Source organism: Leucoraja erinacea, chromosome 23, assembly GCF_028641065.1.
Source record: "Leucoraja erinacea ecotype New England chromosome 23, Leri_hhj_1, whole genome shotgun sequence".
Classification (NCBI taxonomy): domain Eukaryota; kingdom Metazoa; phylum Chordata; class Chondrichthyes; order Rajiformes; family Rajidae; genus Leucoraja; species Leucoraja erinaceus.
In genome coordinates this window covers 5,703,327-5,724,772 of record NC_073399.1, presented here as the reverse complement: position 1 = coordinate 5,724,772, position 21,446 = coordinate 5,703,327, and positions in this window count along the sequence as shown.

The window sequence follows — 21,446 nt, the reverse complement described above, 5'->3', positions numbered from 1 at the left end:
TGGCCTTGCACCCTGCTTGAAGTGGTCGGAAACTGCACTTGAGTTTGGTGGCCCTGCACCCCGCTTGAAGTGGTTGGAAACTGCACTTGAGTTTGGTGGCCCTGCACCCCGCTTGAAGTGGTCGGAAACTGCACTTGAGTTTGGTGGCCCTGCACCCTGCTTGAAGTGGTATGAAACTGCAGTTGAATTCGGTGGCTTTGCACCCTGCTTGAAGTGGTAAGAAACTGCACTTGAATTTGGTGGCCTTGCACCCTGCTTGAAATAGGATTTCAAGGAATAGCCATGAGTCAACTGCTCGCCCACCAGCCGTGAGTGAGCTGCCAGCACATCAGGCTTGAGTGACTGAGCTGTCACCCCAAGAATCCATTTGTCCCACAATGTCCATACTAGCCCTCTGGAAACCAGTCCCTTCAGCTTAAAATACCCATACTAGTGCTCCAGAAAGCCCCCCCCCCCCCCCCCCCCCCCACCCACTGGCCAACAATATTGGAATTGGTGGATGGGGTGGAATATTGCGTTGGGGGACCAGCCCTATCGTGTGAACATGGGACCCAACAGGTCCCACTTAGTCTAGTATGTTCTACATCTCTCTATATCACTGACTATATCTCTCGTTTGCCTTTCTCCTGTAACTGCTTTCAAATGCTGCACTGCAAATGGTTGTGGGTGGTAGTAACTGCTTTCAAATGCTGCACTGTAAATGGTTGTGGTAACTGCTTTGAAATGCTGCACTGCAAATGGTTGTTGGTGGTGGTAACTGCTTTGAAATGCAGCACTGCAAATCATTGGTGGTGGTGGTGGTAACTGCACAACTTCCTGTTTGTACTGTATATTGATTTTAGATAAAACGCTACCACTTACGGCTGTGATTTTTGGCCATCTTACTCAGTCCCCCTCCGCTCATCGGATGCAGAGGATTCTTCCCATCAATGAAAAATAAAAGTGTTATTAGTGTTTAAAAAAATGTTGAGTGTGGGTGTGGCTCAGTCTCTGCAAGATGGGGGAGGGAGAGGTCATGACTCTGTCTGAGCTGTGAATCAACTGAACAAACTGAATGTCTACTGAAGTGTGGTGTTTATGTGGTGTTTTGTGTGGTTTTATGGTGGTTTCACCCTGCTTGAAATGGTATGAAACTGCATTTGAATGTGGTGGCCTTGCACCCTGCATGAAATGGTATGAAACTGCACTTCAATTTGGTTGTCTTGCACCCTGCTTGAAGTCTCGACCTGAAACTTCACCTATTCCTTTTCTCCAGAGATGCTGGCTCACACGTTGAGTTACTCCAGTTTATTGTGTCTATCTCGAGTCTGACAGGATGGATGTCATTGCCCTGTTTGCCTTTTGTGCCAAGTGAGAGATAGAATGCTTTAAGTTCAACAAGGAGGGCCACACTATCACCAGCGATGGTGCCTGACCGTATTGCAGCCATTTGTTGTATTCAGGCCTTGCCACAGTCTACGGGTGTCCAAATGATTCTACTGGGACCCAAGATTGTCCCGGTATTGTGTCTTGGCATTCCTGATGACTTTGCGAAGATCGTAGTGAGTTTTCTTGTACTGCTCGAGATCATTTGACTTGTACACAGTTATCTAGACCTTCACCTGGGAATGTACCAATTGTTCATCCATTGAGTTTCTGAAAATCTGGGACATCCGGTGGCGCTGTTACTGGCTGCCTCTGCCTTCAGTCTGGTATCTTTTTTATTTTTTGGTGTGTTTAAAGTATGTATGTTCTTTAGGTTTTTTTGGTGTTTTATGTGGGGGGAAGAGGGCAAGGGGGAAACCGTCCTTCAGTCGCTTCCTGGCGAGGATGCGACTATTATCCGAGCCGTGCCCTCGCCCCCCTCCTCGCAGTCTACTAACTGGATTGGCGCGGCCTTTCCTACCGGGACCGACCGGAGCTTCATCAGCAGCGGCGCAGCGCTGGATACATCACGGAGCGGGCGATGCCTCATCTGGGATCGCCATTTGGAGCTCCGGAGTATTGGGCCTGCTGCATCGACATCGCGGAGCTGTGGTTCGCGGAGCTCTCAGCGTTGGCAGTGCTGACTAACATCACGGAGTCCTGGGACCCTTTGTCAGAGGTCACCAGCGTGAATCTCCGCCACCTCGGCCTGTGGACTTCGGGAGCCGCGGACTCCGGTGGGAGGTGGCCGATTCAGAGGTCCAGGCAGCTGAGGATGTCTTATCTTTTGACGTCGGGGTTCCATCATTCCCGGCGAGAGGGCCTGAACATCAGGCCGCCCGTAGCGGCAACTGCGGGGACTCGGGAGGCCACGACCATAGGTGAACATTGGGGAACATTAGCGAGGAGGTTGACTGGACTTTGGTTCCTTCCCTCACAGTGGGGAACTTTGGTGCCGTTGTGGGGATGTTTGTGCTGTGGACTACTGTATTCTGTGTTTTGTGGTTTTTTAAATTTGTATGACTAAGGAAAATAGTATTTTGTTGTCTCTTAATTGAAGACAATGACAATAAATATGCCCTCCTCTGGAAAACTGCTCCAGACCATCACAACTTGGCCTGATGGTGCCTCTCAGCAGCTGCAGGACTGCTTCGACAGGACCAACTGGGATGTGTTTGAACACCAGGACCTGGAGGTGTTCACAGACAGTGTACTATGTTACATTAAAAACTGCATGGACACTGTCACAGTGGACAAACGCATCCGGGTCTACCCCAACCAGAAGCCCTGGATGACACGGGAGGTCCAGCGGCTGTTAAAAGAGAGGAACACCGCTTATTACTGGCGATAGGGCTTTATACAGCACGGCCCGAGCTAACCTGAAGAGAGGCATCAGAGAGGCCAAATCAGACTACAGGAGGAGGATAGAGGACCACTTGGACAGTAATAACAGCAGGCAGGTGTGGCAGAGGATCCAGTATCTCACCAACTACAAGACCAACCTTGGAGCTGCTGAAGGTGACGCCTCGTTGGCAGAGGAGCTGAACCTCTTCTTTGCTCGCTTTGAAGTGGAGCCACCAGAGACAGCCACATCACACCACATGGTCCACAGCAGCTTAACCCTCAAAATAGAGGAGCATGAGGTGAGGCGCACGCTGCGGGCCATCAATCCGAGGAAGGCTGCTGGACCCGACGGCGTCTCTGGACGCGTGCTGAAGGACTGCGCAGACCAGCTGGCTGGAGTCTTTACGAGGATTTTCAACCAGTCTCTGGCCCAGTCCACTGTCCCACCCTGTCTGAAGTCCTCCACCATAGTCCCCTTGCCCAAAAAAACCCACATCTCCAGCCTCAACGACTACCGGCCAGTCGCACTCACACCAGTGGTGATGAAGTGCTTTGAAAAACTGGTCCGGGGTCACATCACATCACTCCTGCCCCGAAGCATTGACCCCCACCAGTTAGCGTATAGAGCGAACAGATCCACAGAGGACGCTGTAGCCACAGCCCTCCATGCTGCACTGTCCCACCTGGAGCAGCGGGGGAGCTACGTGCGGATGCTCTTTGTGGACTACAGCTCTGCTTTTAACACCATCCTTCCCCACAAACTGGTGGACAAACTGGGGGACCTGGGACTTCCACACTCCATCTGCATGTGGATAAATAGCTTCCTGTCGGGTCGCAGCCAGAGAGTCAGAGTGGGCCATCACACATCCACGCTCCTCAGCCTCAGTACCGGCTCTCCACAAGGCTGCGTGCTGAGCCCCCTGCTTTACACCATCTACACATATGACTGCACCCCCGCCCACCACAGTAACACCATTGTCAAATTCGCGGATGACACCACGGTGGTGGGGCTCATCTCTGGGGGGGATGAGTACGCCTACAGGGATGAGGTGGAGCAGCTGACAGTGTGGTGTGGAGAAAATAACCTGCTCCTCAACACCTCAAAGACCAAGGAGCTCATAATAGACTACAGGAAGAAGAAAACGGACATTACACCATTAATCATCAGAGGGGACTGTGTGGAGAGGGTGGCGGATTTCCGCTTCCTGGGAATCCACATTGAGGAGAACCTGACATGGAGCGTGAACACCTCTGTGCTGCTGAAAGAGTTCCAGCAGAGACTGCACTTCCTGAGGGTGCTCAGGAAGAACAACATCACCCAGAGACTGCTGCTGTCCTTTTATCGGTGCTCCATAGAGAGCATCCTAACATACTGTGTATGCGTGTGGTACACCAGCTGCACAGCGGCTAAGAGGAGAGCGCTCCAGAGGGTTATTGACAACGCCCAGAAGATTGTCGGCTGCCCTCTCCTCACCTTGGAGGACCTACACAGTTCCCACTGTCTCAAGAAATCCCAGAACATTATAAAGGACATTTCCCACCCCGGACACTCCCTGTTTGAAATGTTGCCGTCAGGCAGACGGTACAGATCAATGAGGACAAGGACAAACAGACTCAAAAACAGTTTTTATCCCACAGCACTAACTACACTTAATATAGCCACCAAATGAGCGCAGGTGCGCTACATACCAAAGGGATTGTGCAATCGACAGAAGAATGTATGGTTGTGTGTTTATGCTTGTTTTTTTCATGTTATTTATTTTAGTTGTTTATTTCAGATATCTCTCTTTTACGTATCGTTAGCTTTTAGATAATGTGTGAATGGTGCACTGACTGGTTGGCATTTTAAATTTTGTTGTACATGTTTACATGTTATAATGACAATAAAGCACCTAACTAACTAACCTAACTAACAATGACAATAAATTGAATCCAAATCCAAAATTGAATCCAAAATAAATAAGTTTGAAGTGTAAAATGCTTCATATTATCTATAGACTTGAACTTCCAGTCTTAGAATTGCCATGGTGAAAGAAGTTTGTCATGGATTATAGGAAAATTGAAATACACATGATTAAGAGGATGCATCGGATTTTGCATTCAAGATGATGCTGCCTTGGATAATATATAGATCTGATCGCACACGTTGGGTGAAACTTAGATTATTTCCAATACTTCTATCCCTGCTAATTTAAGTTCTATGATCTGTGGGGGACTCATCTTCCACTCTCATCTCTCCCTGATGTTTTGTGCTTCCTTCCCCTATGACTTCTCTATGGAAGACCAATGAAAACCCAAAGGCATCTAGTGGGTGCCATGCATTGGGGGAGGGTAACAAACAAGGCAATCCATCACAAGTCATGTGACATGGCACATGTTTGAGAAAATTGTCAAGGGTTTCATTATCTTGTGTTTGATGATTGAAAGAATTAACTGAATTCAATTTGATTATTTCTGTTGAAAGAGGCTATGAACAAGAAATTAATTGAAAGTAAAACAGAACTTTGGGTGCTGCTGAAATTTATGTTACAGAGTCTCACAGCGTGGGAACGGGCCCTTTAGCTTAGTGAGACCATATTAATCAGCAAGCACCTACTTACTCCAATTCACAGTAATCCCATTTTCCTGATGCGGGGCCTCGAACTGAAGTGTTAGCTATCCCTCTGCCTCCACAGATGCTGCCTGACCTGCTGAGTTCCTCCAGCAATTTGTTTCTTTTTCTCCAATTTTAATTCTCTCCACAATCCTGCTACTGACACTGCAACTGTCATCATTCTAAGAGAAATCAGAACAATACTGGAATTATTGTCAATTCTGATTGAAGCATAACAATGTGGTAATGATAGGTTTCATAGAAACATAGAAAATAGCTGCAGGAGTAGGCAAATTGGTCCTTCGAGCCAGCACCACCATTCAGTATGATCATGGCAGATCATCCAGAATCAGTATCCTGTTCCTGCATTCTCCCCATATCCCTTGATTCCATTAGCCCTAAGAGCTATATCCAACTCTCACTTCAATACATCACTTTGTTATTCCACTGTTGCAAAAGAAGGCTTTTAGTTTACAGATACAGTGCGGAAACAGGCCTTTTGGCCCACCAGTTCCGTGCCGACCAGCGATCCCCGCACATTAACACTATCCTACACCCACTGGGGACAATTTTTACATTTACCAAGCCAATTAACCTACAAAACTGTACGTCTTTGGAGTGTGGGAAGAAACTGAAAATCTCTGAGAAAACTCACGCAGATCACGGGGAGAATGTACAAACTCCTTAGAGACAGCACCCATATCTGCAGCAACTCTACCGCTGTGCCAACATGACCACCTTTATGGTTCTTACTAATTCAGAGACAGCTCAGAAAAATTAGCTTTCCTTTTCTAACTCTTGATTGAAAACTAGCTTTAAATTCCTCAAACTCCCTTTTCAAAATGAATGTGAACGTGACATGGAAGTCCCCCTTGGATTCTATTAAAAGACTAAAACATCAATATACTTTAGACATTCTCAGAAACACGCACCATTTCATTTAATATGTCTAGCCAGAGGCAATGCAATGTATCATCACCATTATAGAAGCCAAAGCAATACCAGGAATATTTCTATGTCACTTAATATATCACAGATTAAAGAATAATTTTATAGTGGTGCCATTCAAGTCTTATATTTTATGTGAGCCATTAAATTCATAAATTAATCGTGGGGATCATGTTTTCTTCACAATGAAAAGTTAGATCCCATAATTGTGTGTTAAAGTTATTAACATTTATCAATGTAGAAATAATGTTTTATCATACGATGAGCCTCAAGATTAGATTTCATGGGCATGGGCCTCACTTTTGCAGGGTAGGATGAAATTAGGGTGGATTAATATATGATAATCATGCAACCCAAATTATTTCAGTGCATTCTTGAGTACTGCATCCATCAAAGGCAGAAGTGGATTTAAGTAGCAGGATTTGGTGCTCGTAATTGGTAAAGTTACCAGAGAAACTAAGGAAAACCTGGGATAACCCCAGTTACAAAAAAAGCCTCAAATGGAATGAAGCTTCAGTACTAGATCTTTTCCCATGGTTACACTTTCCTGACATTATAGAGTAATTTGGAGAGAAATCGAAAAGAACACCAAAGCAAATACTACAGTGGTTGTAAATCTGAAATTAAAACAATATATTTGAACAATATATTTGAAACATTTAAGAACATGAAATTTGAAACATATAAGATTGTTATTGAAACATATAAGATTGTTAGGGCTTGGACACGCTAGAGGCAGGAAACATGTTCCCGATGTTGGGGGAGTCCAGAACCAGGGGCCACAGTTTAAGAATAAGAAGTAAGCCATTTAGAACGGAGACGAGGAAACACTTTTTCTCACAGAGAGTGGTGAGTCTGTGGAATTCTCTGCCTCAGAGGGCAGTGAAGGCAGGTTCTCTGGATGCTTTCAAGAGAGAGCTAGATAGGGCTCTTAAAAATAGTGGAGTCAGGGGATATGGGGAGAAGGCAGGAACGGGGTACTGATTGGGGATGATCAGCCACGATCACATTCAATGGCGGTGCTGGCTTGAAGGGCCAAATGGCCTACTCCTGCACCTATTGTCTATTGTCTATCTATTGTCTATTGCATATCTTGCTGCCTAACCTATCCTAATGAATAAAACTGAAACTTTTTGGTTGATAATTCCTGTAGGTAAATTGTTGGTCTTTACTGGGCAAAAGAGGAGGGAGGTGAAAGTCACAGAAGCAGCAATGTATTTTCGACAGATCTTGAACATTCAGCACAAAATGCAGCTTGAAAAATGCCTTCCATAACTAAGAAGATTTGTAAGAGGGATCAGTGCTTTTTTCATCCGTTAGGGCAGTACACCTAGTGAGGAGATAACTATTTGTGGATCGCGGCAGCTTCCTTGAGGAAGACTTGGTTCGAGGTGCGATGATATGATGTTCACTATCAAAGTTGGCATTGCATTGAATTTCTTCACGTACACACTTCCTTCCCTGCCCTCAACAACCACCCCCCACCACCACACATCCATCACCACTACTCTTCAAGCAGAGACAGGTGAAAGTTTTCGAGGATTGTCATGGTATCTCATGTGTGGTCTTTTGTCTTCTACAAATTCAATTGACTCCAAGCTTCTCCATCAATTCCAAACAGCACCAGGGCTTCAAGGAATGGGAAAATTAATCATTAGAATATGTCTTGCATCTTCTCACACGTTAAGGAACTTCAATTTTTTTTTTTTTAAACCAAACCTATCTGTTTTAACAAATTCACTAATTATGGGAGCAGAATTAGGCCATTCGGCCCATAGTCGACTACATCATTAATCATGGCTGATCTCTGCCTCCGAATGCCATTTTCCTGCTTTCTCCCTAAAGCCTAGGACATCTGTTCTAATCAAGAATTTGTCTGTATCTGCCTTACAAAATACCCAGTGACTTGGCCTCCACAACCCTCTGTGGTAATGAGTTCCACAGATTAACTACCTTCTGATTAAAGACGTTCCTCCTCACCTCCTTTTCAAAAGAGCACATTTTAACTCTGAGGCTATGACCTCTGGTCCTGCACACTCCCACCAGTGGAAACATCCTTTCCACATCCACTCTATCTTTGCGTTTCACTATTTTGTAAGTTTCAATGAGGTCCCCCCTCAACCGTCTAAACTCCAGCAAGCAAAGACCCAGTGCTGTCAAACACTCATCATATGCTAACCCACTCATTCGTTGAATCATTCTTGTAAACCTCCTCTGGACCATCTCCAGAGCCAGAACATCATTCCTCAGATATAGGGCCCAAATTTGCTGACAGTACTCCAAATGCGGCCTGACCAGCAACTTATAGAGCCTCAGCATTACATCTCTGTTTTGTATTACAGTCCTCTCAATATAAATTGACAGCACCTTAATTGATGGATTGAAAGATACAGCATGGAAACAGACCCTTTGGTAAATCGAGTCCACGCCGACCATTGATCACCCATTCATACTAGTTCTACATTATCCCACTTTCGCATCTGCTCCCTGCACTCTTAAGGAAATTTACAGAGGCCAATTAACCGACAAACATGCACGTCTTTGGGATGTGGGAGGAAACCAGATCGGTTACAGGGAGAATTTGGAAACCTCATTCAGACAGCATGCAAGGCCGAAATTGAACCAATGTCCGTCTGATACTGGAGGAGCTGCACGCTGTGGTCGACAAACACCAGACGTCTTACCCCGAGTCATTTACAACCATTGCTGGGGACTTCAATAAGGCAAACCTCAAGAAATCACTCCCTAACTTCCACCAACACGTCTCCTGCTGCACCAGAGGACCTAACACCCTCGACCCAAGGGTTCCCAATCAGAAACCTTGGGTGAACTTTGAGATCTGCACTCTTCTGAAGTCCAGACACAGGGCATTCACTTCCGAGGATACAGTGGCCTACATGAAGTCCAGATACAACCTTGGTAAGGCCATCAAAAAGGCCAAAAGCGACTTCTGCTCCAAACTGGAGGATGAGACAGATGTTCGGCAGCTGTGGCGGGGCCTGAATGCAATCACCTCCTACAAGGCAAAACCAGGAGGCAGCTCGAATGTCGGCGAAACATCACTCCCTGGCGAGCTCAATGCGTTTTACGCACGCTTTGATAGGGAGAATACTGATGTGCCTTCCCGACTCCCCATTCGCTGTGATGGCATTTCAGTCTCAGTCACAGAGGCCGACGTCAGGAAATCCTTCAGAGGGGTGAACCCCCGAAAAGCACCTGGACCTGATGGTATACCCGGTCGTGTTCTAAAAACCTGTGCGGACCAACTGGCTGCACTTTTTACGGACATTTTCAACCTCTCACTTCTGAGGTCTGAGGTCCCCACCTGCTTTAAAAGGGCATCAATTATACCAGTGCCCAAGAAGAGTAAGGTGACGTGCCTCAATGACTATCGACCAGTGGCACTAACGCCGGTGGTGATGAAGTGCTTTGAGTGGTTGATCATGGAGCAAATCAACTCCTACCTCGACAAAAACCTGGACCCACTGCAGTTTGCTTACCGCCACAACAGATCAACGGTGGATGTGATCTCGCTGGCCCTCCACTCCGCTTTGGACCACTTGGACAACAAAAACTCATATGTCAGGCTGTTATTCATCGATTATAGCTCGGCACTTAACACAATCATCCCCTCCAAGCTGGTTAACAAACTCGCAGAACTGGGTCTCTGCGCATCCCTCTGCAATTGGATCCTCGACTTCCTCATTCACAGACCACAGACTGTTCGTATTGGTGGAAATGTGTCAGCCTCGATAACAATCAGCACGGGAGCACCTCAAGGCTGTGTGCTCAGCTTCCTGCTGTACTCACTCTATACTCATGACTGCGTAGCCAGTCACAGTGCGAACTCCATCATCAAGTTTGCTGACGACACCACTGTTGTCGGGCGTATCACTGATGGGGATGAGTCAGAGTATAGAAGAGAGATCGAGCAACTGTCCATATGGTGCCAGCGCAATAACCTGGCCCTCAACACCAGCAAAACCAAGGAACTGATTGTGGACTTTGGAAGGAGTAGGAGGGGGACCCACAGCCCCATTTATATCAATGGGTCGATGGTTGAAAGGGTCAAGAGCTTCAAATTCCTGGGCGTGCACATCTCTGAAGATCTTTCCTGGTCCGAGAACACTAACGCAATTATCAAGAATGCTCATCAGCGCCTCTACTTCCTGAGAAGATTACGGACTTGACTCCAGGACATGAGCTTCTCAATCTCTCAAGAATGAATTTTTGGTAATTTTTTTTTGCACATTCTGGTTAATAACGAAACAAGGGCCAAGTTGCTGAAGATTTGCTTTTATACTGTAGTACAAAGAATCCTTAAATTATCAGTCCAGGCCAAATACATTTTTCAGCTTCAACTGATTACATTTACATCGCATGGGATTCAAGCAGAGATAGCTGAATATATAGAAAATTGGTTTCATGGAAGGAAACAGTGGGTGATGGTGGAAGGTTGCTTTTCAGACTGGAGGCCTGTGACTAGTGGCGTGCCTCAGCGTTCAGTGATGGTTGTTATCTATATCAATAATTTGGATGAGAACATACGTGGCATGATTAACATGTTTGCAGATAACACAAAAGTGGTTGGTATCATAGATAGTGAAGATCATTGTCAAACATTTCATTAGCATCTTGATGCAATACAGAAAAATGTGAGGTTTTGCATTTTGGGAAGTGTATTCCTTGGTGCACAGGCAGATAAGGGGTGATCTTATAGGGGTGTACAAAATCATTAGAGGAATAGATTGGGTAAACACATAGCATTTCTTGCCCAGAATCGGGGATTTGAGAACCAGTGGACAAGATTAAAGGTGAGGGGGGGGGGAAAAAGATTTAATAGTAACCTGAGGTGTAACGTTTTGGGTTGGGTTGGCGGCGCGACCGACGTCACAGCGGCCTCTGCAGTCCGTCAGTCTTTTTTTTTATTTTTATTTTATTGTCCTGTTGAGTGTATAGTTTGTGGTGGGTTTTTGACTGTGTGTGTGTGGGGGGCGGGGGGGTGGGTGGGGGAAACTTTTAGATCTCTTCCCTGTACGGGGACCCGACCTTTCCCTGTCGGGTCTCCGTTGCCGTTGGGGCCTAGCAACCGGAACGACAGCTCAAATCACGGAGCCTGCGGAGCTGCGGACCTACCATCGTGGAGCTGGCCGGCTTCAGAGCGTGGAGAGCTGCGGTGGCGCACTGCTGCGACCCAACTCTGGTGGATGGTGACACCGGGAACTCGCGGGTCCCCGGTGGGAGACCGCTTTGCGGGGCACCAGCAACGGCGACTTCTCCCGCTCGAATTGCGGGGTTGAACGTGACCTGGAGCTGGGCCTTACATCGCCCGGCGCGGCTTTAAGTCGCCGTGGGACTTGCTAGCGCCCACCGGGGGCTTTGACTTTGACTTTGGGAGAGGAATGGAGAGCAGGGGAGAGACAAGACTTTGCCTTCCATCACAGTGAGGAGGAGATTCACTGTGATGGATGTTTGTGTAAATTGTGTTGGTTTGTGTCTTGGCTCTTTACTTGTATGATTGCAGAAACCAAATTTCGTTTTTTAATTTCATGTGAGGTTCAAATGACAAATAAACGGTATTGTATTGTATATTGTATTGTATTTAAACATAGGGTGGTGGGTTTATGGAATGAGCTGCCAGAGGAGGTGGTTGAGGCTGGTACTATCGTAATGTTTAGGAAATATTTAAACAGGTCACGTGGATAAGATAGGTTTACAGGGATATGGGCTAAACACACAGGCAGGTGGGACTAGAGTAAATGAGACATGTTGGTCAGTGTGGGCCAGTTGGGTCGAAGGTTCTGTTTCCACCCTGTATGACTCAATGACTCTCTATGACTCCATGGTGTAATTCTGGCAACAATTTAAATCACTGCAATGCAGCACCTCTTGTTCCTTATCCACTTTGTCCACTGTTCTGTACATTTGACCAGCCAGATTCCTGGCTGCCAACCTATGCCTTGCTGGTCATCCCCCTGAACACTACACGCTATCTCTCAGATGATGACTTGGTGCTCCACAATGCTGAACAATGACTGGAAGAAGCAATAAGAGAAGCAAGATGGCTGAATATACAGCAACTGGTTTATGAAGCCATCGCACCGACTGAGCTCACCCTATCCTGATGGATATGGTCTGCCAGAATGGGTCTCAGGCAGTTGGTGAGTGAACCAACACAAGTTTGATAATTGACTTTGTTCTCATCGGTCTACCTCTGGCAGATTAATTTGTCCTTGTTTGTGGAAATGACTGCTGTACAGGACTTAAGACAAAGTCCTGTCTTCACAAGAGAGACTTCCTCCATCAGGTTGTATGATACCACAATCATGCATAAAATCAGAAAAGATCTGGTATTTTATCAACGGGCATTCAGGAGACAGTGGAAAGATTCACCAGTACAATCTGTAACCTCTCTCCCAGCATATCCCTCACCATATAAGCATACATATTTTTAGCTAATAACTAAAAAATGACTACTAGCTAGCGATAAATCTGGGTTCAAGAACAATTGTAGAAAGGCATGCTGAAAACAGCACGAGCCATACCTAAAAATGAAAGCACAAGAGAATGCAGATAATAGAATCTTGAGCAAAATACAAAATTCTGGATGAACTGGGGAGGTAATGGACATATGTTAGTTTCAGGTCGGGGCCCTCTGCAGATTGACTGACATCATGGAGAGAAATCTGGATAAGATCTGGGTTCGAGACACAGCCTGACAAATGATAGGTGAATACAGGTGAGGGGGTTTAATTAACAGATGGGTATGGTAAGTGACATGAGCTTGATATAAAAAGGTTGTCGGAAGTAATGGAGAGATTCACCAGTACAATCTGTAACCTCTAAGTGAAATGTAAAGGCAGAGGGAGGGATATGGAGGAACAGGCCAGAGGGGAAGGGAAAGGGGAAAAAGTGAAGAGGAATTTGGGGGTGGAAAATGGATGAAGGTGGGGAAAGATGCAGGGTGAATGAGAGATGGTGGGATAAATGAGTAGGGGTGCGGGGCTTAGGAAAGAAAGATGTGGTGGAGGGGATATTAATTGAAGTTGAAGAATTCAGTGTTGTGCTTAAAAGTGGTGTGGCTTGAGCTTAATGATGTTGCAGCACAGAGCTACATCCATAGTAAACTGCAAAAACAGCATGATATAAACAAAGCCACCTGAATTAACAATCAACAGTTCAGATCCAAACTTTGCAATTCTCCTATACCTAGACATAAATGGTGGAAAATTAACCAGCTAACAGTATGAGGGACATCAAAGAACATCCCCATCCTCAACAATAGCAGGATCTAAGATGTGAATGCTAAAGTCAAGGCTGAGCCCTGGTGAGCAATGCACTGCAGAAGGTCCCAGTGAGTCGCATGTAGTAGAAGGCCCTGGTGAGCCACGGCCTTGCCCCAACAGCAGACTGGCCGTGGAACCTGGGGAGGGAAGCTACTGAGCTCAGCCATCGTTCACCCCAAAGACTGGGAACTGGAGCAGAGGTGGGGGAAGTCGCCAACGGCCGCAGACGCTGGGCAAGAGATAGTGGGAAAATCCAGGGTCTTATTTTTCCGTGCCTTCAAGGTTGGCAACGGGTGCTGCCCCTGGGACACGGATGTTGAAGATGTCCGGGCAAGGAGGGGGACGATGGTTTGCGGAATGACCCTATGGAAGCGATGGCTGCAACAGGTCTTTCTGGCCAGCTGTCGTTGAGACTGTGAAATGGAGCCAAAACCTGCCGACTATTGTCTATAGACTCAGTGGTTTGTTTCTATGCAAATGTGCTTAACAGGGAATGATCTTACTAATCTGTATACAAACAAAAATCTCACTGTACCTTGGTAGACAAGACAATAAAAGATCCATTGAATCATTGTATTGGCAACCATGTTCAGATCTACCTTGACTTCCTCCTGTGACTATCACTGTCAAAGACAGTTTCAACTAATTGATTCACTCCATCAATACTGGACAAAGAAAAGATTATGGCGAACAGAAAATCTACCAGCTGTAGTAAAGATCTACTTGTCAGAACAGGCTGTGCTTCTACCCATGCTGTACCAATACAGTTACACCATTGGCACCGACCCAATAAAGTAAGAAATTGCCTTGACTTGCCCTGTCAACACATAAGCAGGACAATCAGCTATTTATAAAAGATTAAATAGCGCCACATTTTGAAAGCAGTAAAAGGATCAGTCCGAGTCAGCATGGATTTACGAAGGGAAATCATGCTTGACTAATCTTCTGGAATATTTTAAGGATGTAACTCGGTAAATGGACAAGGGAGAGTAGATGTAGATGTACCTGGACTTTCAGATAGTCTTTGATAAGGTCCCACATAGGAGATTAGTGGGCAAAATTAGAGCACATGGTATTGGGGGTAGGGTACTGACATGGATTGAAAATTGGTTGGCAGACAAGAAACAAAGAGCACGGATTAACGTGTCCCTTTCAGAATGACAGACAGTGACTGGTGGGATACCACAAAGCTTGGTGCTGGGACCACAGCTATTTGCAATATACATCAATGATTAAGATGAAGGGGTTAATAGTAACATTAGTAAATTTGACGATGACACAAAGCTGGGTGGCTGTATGAGCTGTGAGGAGGATGCTATGAGGATGCAGGGTGACGACTGCAGGTAGTATGAGTGGGTAGATGCATGGCAGATGCAGTTTAATGTGAATAAATGTGAGGTTATCCACTTTGGTGGCAAGAACAGGAAAACAGATTATTATCTGAATTGTGTCAAGTTAGGAAAAGGGGAAATACAATGAGATCTAGGTGTCCTTGCACATCAGTCATTGAAAGTAAGCATGCAGGTACAGCAGGCAATGAAGCAAGCTAATGGCATTTTAGCCTTCATAACAAGAGGAGTTGAGTATAGGAGCAAAGATGTCCTTCTGCAGTTGTACAGGGCCTTGGTGAGACCACACCTGGAGTACTGTGTGTAGTTTTGCTCTCCAAATTTGATGAAGGACATTATTGCTATTGAGGGGGTGCAGCGTAAGTTCACGAAGTTTATTCCCGGAATGGCGGGACTGTCATCTGTTGAAAGAATGGAGCAACTGCGCGTGAATACACTTGAATTTAGAAGGATGAGAGGGGATCTTATTGAAACATATAAAGTTATTATGGGATTGGACACGCTAGAGGCAGGAAACATGTTCCCGATGTTGGGAGAGTCCAGAACCCTGGGGCACAGTTTAAGAATAAGGGGTAAGCCATTTAGAACGGAGATGAGGAAAATCTTTTTCACCCAGAGAGTTGTGAACCTATGGAATTCTCTGCCTCAGAAGGCAGTGGAGGCTGATTCTCCGGATGCTTTTAAGAGAGAGTCAGATAGAGGTCTTAAAGATAGTGGAGTCAATGGGATATGGGAAGAAGGCAGGAACGGGGTACTGATTGTGGATTATCAGCCTCAGAGTAAGAATGGATCGACTGGGTTTATTGATATGTATCTATATTACTAAAAGTCTGATCTTGACCACTTCCTGTTGTTCTGTATAATGATTTTAGAAAACAAACGCTGCCACTTACAGCTGTGATTTTTGGCCATCTTACTCAGAGTCCCCCTCTGCTGCGCAGGACAAGAGGATTTTCCCCATCGATTAAAAATAAAAGAGTTATTAGTGTTTAAAAAATGTTGAGATTCTCTCTCCTGAAGGCCATGCCCCTTCCGGAGGGAAAATAAAACCCGGAAGTGTGGAGGTGCCTCAGTGAGCTGCCAGCACAACAGGCTTGAGCGACTGAGCCGCCAGCCCAAGATTCCATTTGGCCCAAAATGTCCATACTAGCCCTCTGGAAACCAGTCCCTTCAGCCCACAACATTGGATTATATGTGCCCTCAAAGAGCCTTCGTAAAACTGAAGTCAATTGGCATCAAATATATAACAATGAAAATGAAAGATGGTTGTGCTTGTTGGTTGTAAAGCAGCTTAACGCCTTGGCAACATTGCAGAATTTCCTTAGGGCAGTGTCCTAGGCCGAGCGCACTTCAGGTGTTTCATCAGTGATAGCATTCTGCCATGGGTTGACAACTGGCAAGGAATACTCATGATACAAAAGTGTCTGGCAAAGTCCATCTCCAACAAGAGAGTCCAAACATCTATCCATTCTATTCAATAATGTGATCACCACCGACTCTTCCACCATTAGTATCCTTGGGATTAGCATTGACTAAAAATTTAACTGGACCAGTTGCCTAAATACCACGGCTAAAAAAGCAGGTCATGATATCCTTTGGCAACACCCCAAGATTGTTCTGCCACGCTCAAGACACAAGTCCATATTGTGATATAATTTAATTAAAGTGGAGATTACTTTAAAATTATTTCACGGTCCCCATCTCAATCAGACATCCAATTATTATTTTACAATTGTTTTTCTTTTTTGTAATTTCCATAATTCTCAGATCTCTCAGGATTTTGGAAAATAAAAGTGGTGAGAGCTTGCAATGTGTTTGTGCCATGATTTTTAAATTTAGATTTGGAATGTCCACGGCATTTGACACAATTTGATTAAGTAATGAGATGGCAGGCCAATAGACAATTTGGCTATTTTACAGCAGCAATAAAAATATATGAGTTATCAACTAACTCACTTGGAAGACATCAGTGGCATGATGCCAGAACAATGTATTTTTGTTATTACTTTACTCAAACATTTAATGTCAATAGTTTGGAGACACAGCATGGACACAAGCCCGTTGGCTCATGGTGTCCATGTTGACAAGCAATAATTCGTACACTAGTTCTATTCTACACACTAGGAAACATTTACAGATGCCAGTGAACCTACAATCCTGCACATCTTTGGAATGTGAGAGGAAGCATATAATATTACAAAGATTAGTGGGAAACTAGAGCATTGGAAAGCTTTGAAAAACCAACAGAGGATGACTAAAAGGTTATACAGGGATAAAAGATTAAATATGAAGGTAAGCTAGCAAATAATATAAAAGAGGATGGCAAAAGATTTTTCAGATATTGTAATAAGGTCAGTCATACGCACAACATGGTACAACGTGTTTATTAAAGTCCACTCACAGTATACTTCAGCATGGTGTTAAAGCCAGCTTAGCAGCTTCTCAGACTGACTATATGAAGTAAATTCCGATAATATAAACCGCGTAGTAAGCGGAGCTTCTACTAATAGAGCCCTACAATTGGTTAGTATGAAGTAGCCAATCTACATCTTTCCTTGTAGAAATATGATAAAAACATAACTAAATTGCGAATCAATAAGCAGGAATATATTAATACGTGATGGCCAAATAATACAGTCGTCGAATTGGTATAAATGCATACACAGACGTATAGATGATTACACAAAATCTCCATATCTAAGGGATGGCCTACAGACCCAACCGGCGTGCGTGCGGTATAAATCCACGTCTCCTCCTTTCTGGGAAGCGACTGGGGAAGTGATCGGTGACCCGCAGGGAGGAGGCGGCGAGCAAGGCGCAGAACGTTGTGGAGAGACCGCAGGTGTCATGGTCAATGGTTGTTGTGCAGCGCACAACATGGTACAACTGGGTGCGAGGGAGCAGTCGGCCCGGCCGTGGGAGGGTACATCAACCGTGCGACCTCTGGATATGGAGCAGCAGGACGTAGTTCCTTCACAGGAAGGAGATGTTGACGGTTGCGTCTGTAAAGGCCTCCATCCGCGCTTACCAGGGAAGAGAGCGTTTTTTTGGCAGGGCTGTGAATGTGGCCCAAACGGCCATAGCCCTTGTCGGTCTGAAGGCGAACGATCTGTCCACTGGAGAGAGGAGTTTTAAGTGGTTTGCTGATCGTTTTTGTGCATCACGTTTCAGCTGGAGTTGTTTCTGGACCACGGGTGATGAACAGACCTGTGGCTGCAGCAGCTGCTGGGGTACGGGCAGGGCAGCACGGGTTTGGCGGGACATCAGTCGTTGGGCTGGAGAACCCAGTATGTGATCGCGGGCAATGTTCCTCAGGTTGAGCAGGTCCAAGTAGACATCAGATTTAGCAAGTTGTGTACGCTCCTTTAATTGTTTTGTGCTCTGGACAGCCCGTTCTGCGAGTCCGTTGGACTGTGAAAATTCAGAGCTGCTGGTGATATGTCGAGAATCCCATCGTTGAGTGAAGTTTCTGAATTGCTGTCTGGTGAACTGACTGCCGTTGTCAGATAGGAGATGTGCAGGTGAACCGTGCATGGAGAGTGGCGTGACAACTTCTGGATGACTGTTTCAGATGTGATAATTTGGAGTAAGTCTGTCCATCCTGGCCAAAATAGAGCTAATATAAATCAAAGATTCATGCATCTATAGGGCCTGTTGGAAGAAGCTGCAAGCTGGTGCCAGAAAGTCCAGGTTCCAGATCAATACACCAGATAGGAGGGTCCAGCTGTCCATCAATTGATAATATGTATGAGGACCTTGCAGAGAAACTCTAGGGTGTTGCAGATGCATGGGTTTGATTGGATTACTGCAAAAGGATTGTAAATAATGTTGCAAGACAGTTGGTCTGCTGTTTGGTGATTAGCCGAAGTATGAAGCCCTGGCTGAATTGTAAGTAGTGCCAGGGTAAATGTTGCATTATTCAGTTAACTAATTCATTATCCAGTTTCCTTCCAGAAGCTTCTGGAGAAACATTGTTTGGGACTCTTTGTAATTGTGTTGGGGGACTGTCAATAATACTTTAATGTAATCGATATGTGTAATTGGCTTGTAGGGGGAACCACTCCTATGTAGTTCGGCCCCTCAGGATTTGTTGATCTATAAAAGGTAACCCCCATTTGGATCGGTGTCGATCCTCTGGAAGGGCACTTGGGACTGCGTAACCTTTTGGTAATGCCTGCTTGCACGAGGCTGAAGGGCTTGGCCAGGCAGAGACAAGGATCGAGGACGCGGTGGTTTAGATATCGTATAGGGGGATTTGTTGTCCATTCAAAAATAAAGTTTAGTTGTTCCAGTGCTTGACTCAGTGGTTTTACTGAAATAGTCTAAGGAGGGTTAGCTTTAGGAGCGTATTTACAGATCAATTTCGAACCAGCCCGAATACGAGTCGACGAGAACTATGTAGTGTTTTCCATGCCATTCGAATATGTCGATGGCGATCATGAACCATGACAGAGGAGGAACCGGGTGCGAGAACAAAGGTTGTTTCTGTTGGTGTGGCGCTAGGCTGTTGCAGATTGCGCAGACTGCAGCTTTTTCTCGTATATACTTGGACATACCAGGCCAGTAAAACATGCTCTGCGCCTGTTGTAAGATTGCCTCCACACCGGGATGGCCCCTGTGGATGACATCATAGTATTTGTCTCGAAGAACAGCTGGGATGACTGTTTTGTGACCCTTGACTATAATCCCGTCCTGTAACACTTGTTCATCGCGAACTATGTAGTATGGGCGAATCATGAGTGGGGTACTGTGTTGTTTATCCGGCCAGCCACGCCGAATGATGGAAGACAGCAATTGTAGAGTCTCGTCAGCAGCCGTATGCTCTGCCAGACTGCTGAGGCATTCAGTGGGAACATACAATACCTTCATTACCGAGAACTGGTCCTGTTCAGAGGACTGTTGTTCGCAGGTTTTGCGTGGGGCCCTTGATAGCATGTCAGCTATGTGCATGTCCTTGACCTTTTTGTAGACTATGGTGAAATCGAAACGTTGTAGCTGCATCATCATTCGTTTCAGGCGAGCCGGAGCGGCGTGGATGGGCTTGTTTAAGAATGTGACCAACGGCTGGCTGGTGGTCTGTTTCCACAGTCACAGATTTTACAAAAATAAAGTTCTTGAATTCCGTGCAGGCAAAAACCACTGCAAGTAACTCCTTTTCAATTTGGGCGTAACGTTGTTCAGTATCAGTCAGGATGAGGGAGGCGTATAGCATCAGGCCTGTGGTCACCATCGGTGGAGGCTTGGAGGCAAGCAGTGCCAAGTCCGTACTGGGACGCATCACATGTGAGCGTCACTGGCAACTTTAAAGCAAAGTAAGCGAGGGTGGGAGTGCTGGCCATATGCAACTCGAGGATCTCAAAAGCTCTCTGGTGCTGTGAATACCAGGACCATTCAGTGTCTTTGTGTGTCAGTTCCCACAGGAGGACAGATATATCGCTGAGGTTGGGAATACTTCAGCATGGTGTTACAGCCAGCTTAGCAGCTACTCAGACTAACTATATGAACTAAATTCCGATAATATAAACCGCGTAGTAGGCGGAGCTTCTACTAATACAATTGGTTAGTATGAAGTAACCAATCTACAGATATATAAAAAAGTAAGAGAGAGGTAGAGTTGACTTTGGGTCACTGTAAAATGATGCTGGAGAAGTAATAACGGGGATTATAGAAATGGCAAATTAATTGAATATGTTTTTATGTCAGCCTTCACAGGAGAAGACACCAGCAATTTGCCTGAAACCTCAAAACGTCAAGTGGCAGAAGTTAATGGAGTTGCTATTACTTAGGAGAAGGTGCTTAGGAAGCTGAAAGGTGTGAAAGATAAGTCACTTGGACCAGATGGACTATTTTTTAGGGTTTTGAAAGAGGTGGCTTTAGACATTCTAGAGGCATTAGTAGCGATCTTTCAAGAATCACTAGAGTCTGGTCCTACAAGATTAGAAAATTGCAGACATTACTCGGCTGTTCAAGAGTGGAGTGAAGCAAAATAGGAGAAACTATAGGCCGGTTAGCCTGACTTCAATGGTTGGTAATATTTTAGACTCCGTTATCGGGTTTCCGAGTACTTAGAAGCACAAAAAATAGGCTGAAGTCAGTATGGTTTTGTGAAGGGGAGATCTTGTCTGACATATCTGTTGGGCATTCTTTGGGCAAGTAAATGGCAGGATAGACAAAGGAAAGTCAGTGCATGTTGTTTACCTGGATTTTTAGAAGGCCTTTGATAATGTGTAACATGTGAGGCTGCTAACGAAGATAAGAGACCATGGTATTATAGGGAAGACACTAGCATGGAATAGAAGGTTAGTAAATGGCAGAAGACAAATAAAAGTTATTTTTCTGCTTGGTTGCTAGTGACTAGTGGGTGGGTGCTGATGCCGCTGCTCTTCACGTTCTATATCAATGATTTGGATCAGGGAATTGAAGAACAGGTTGGAAAAATGGGCAAAGAAGTGACAAATTAAGTACAGCATTGCAAATTATGTAGTCATGCATTTTGTGAGTAAGCACTAAAGGTGTACACTA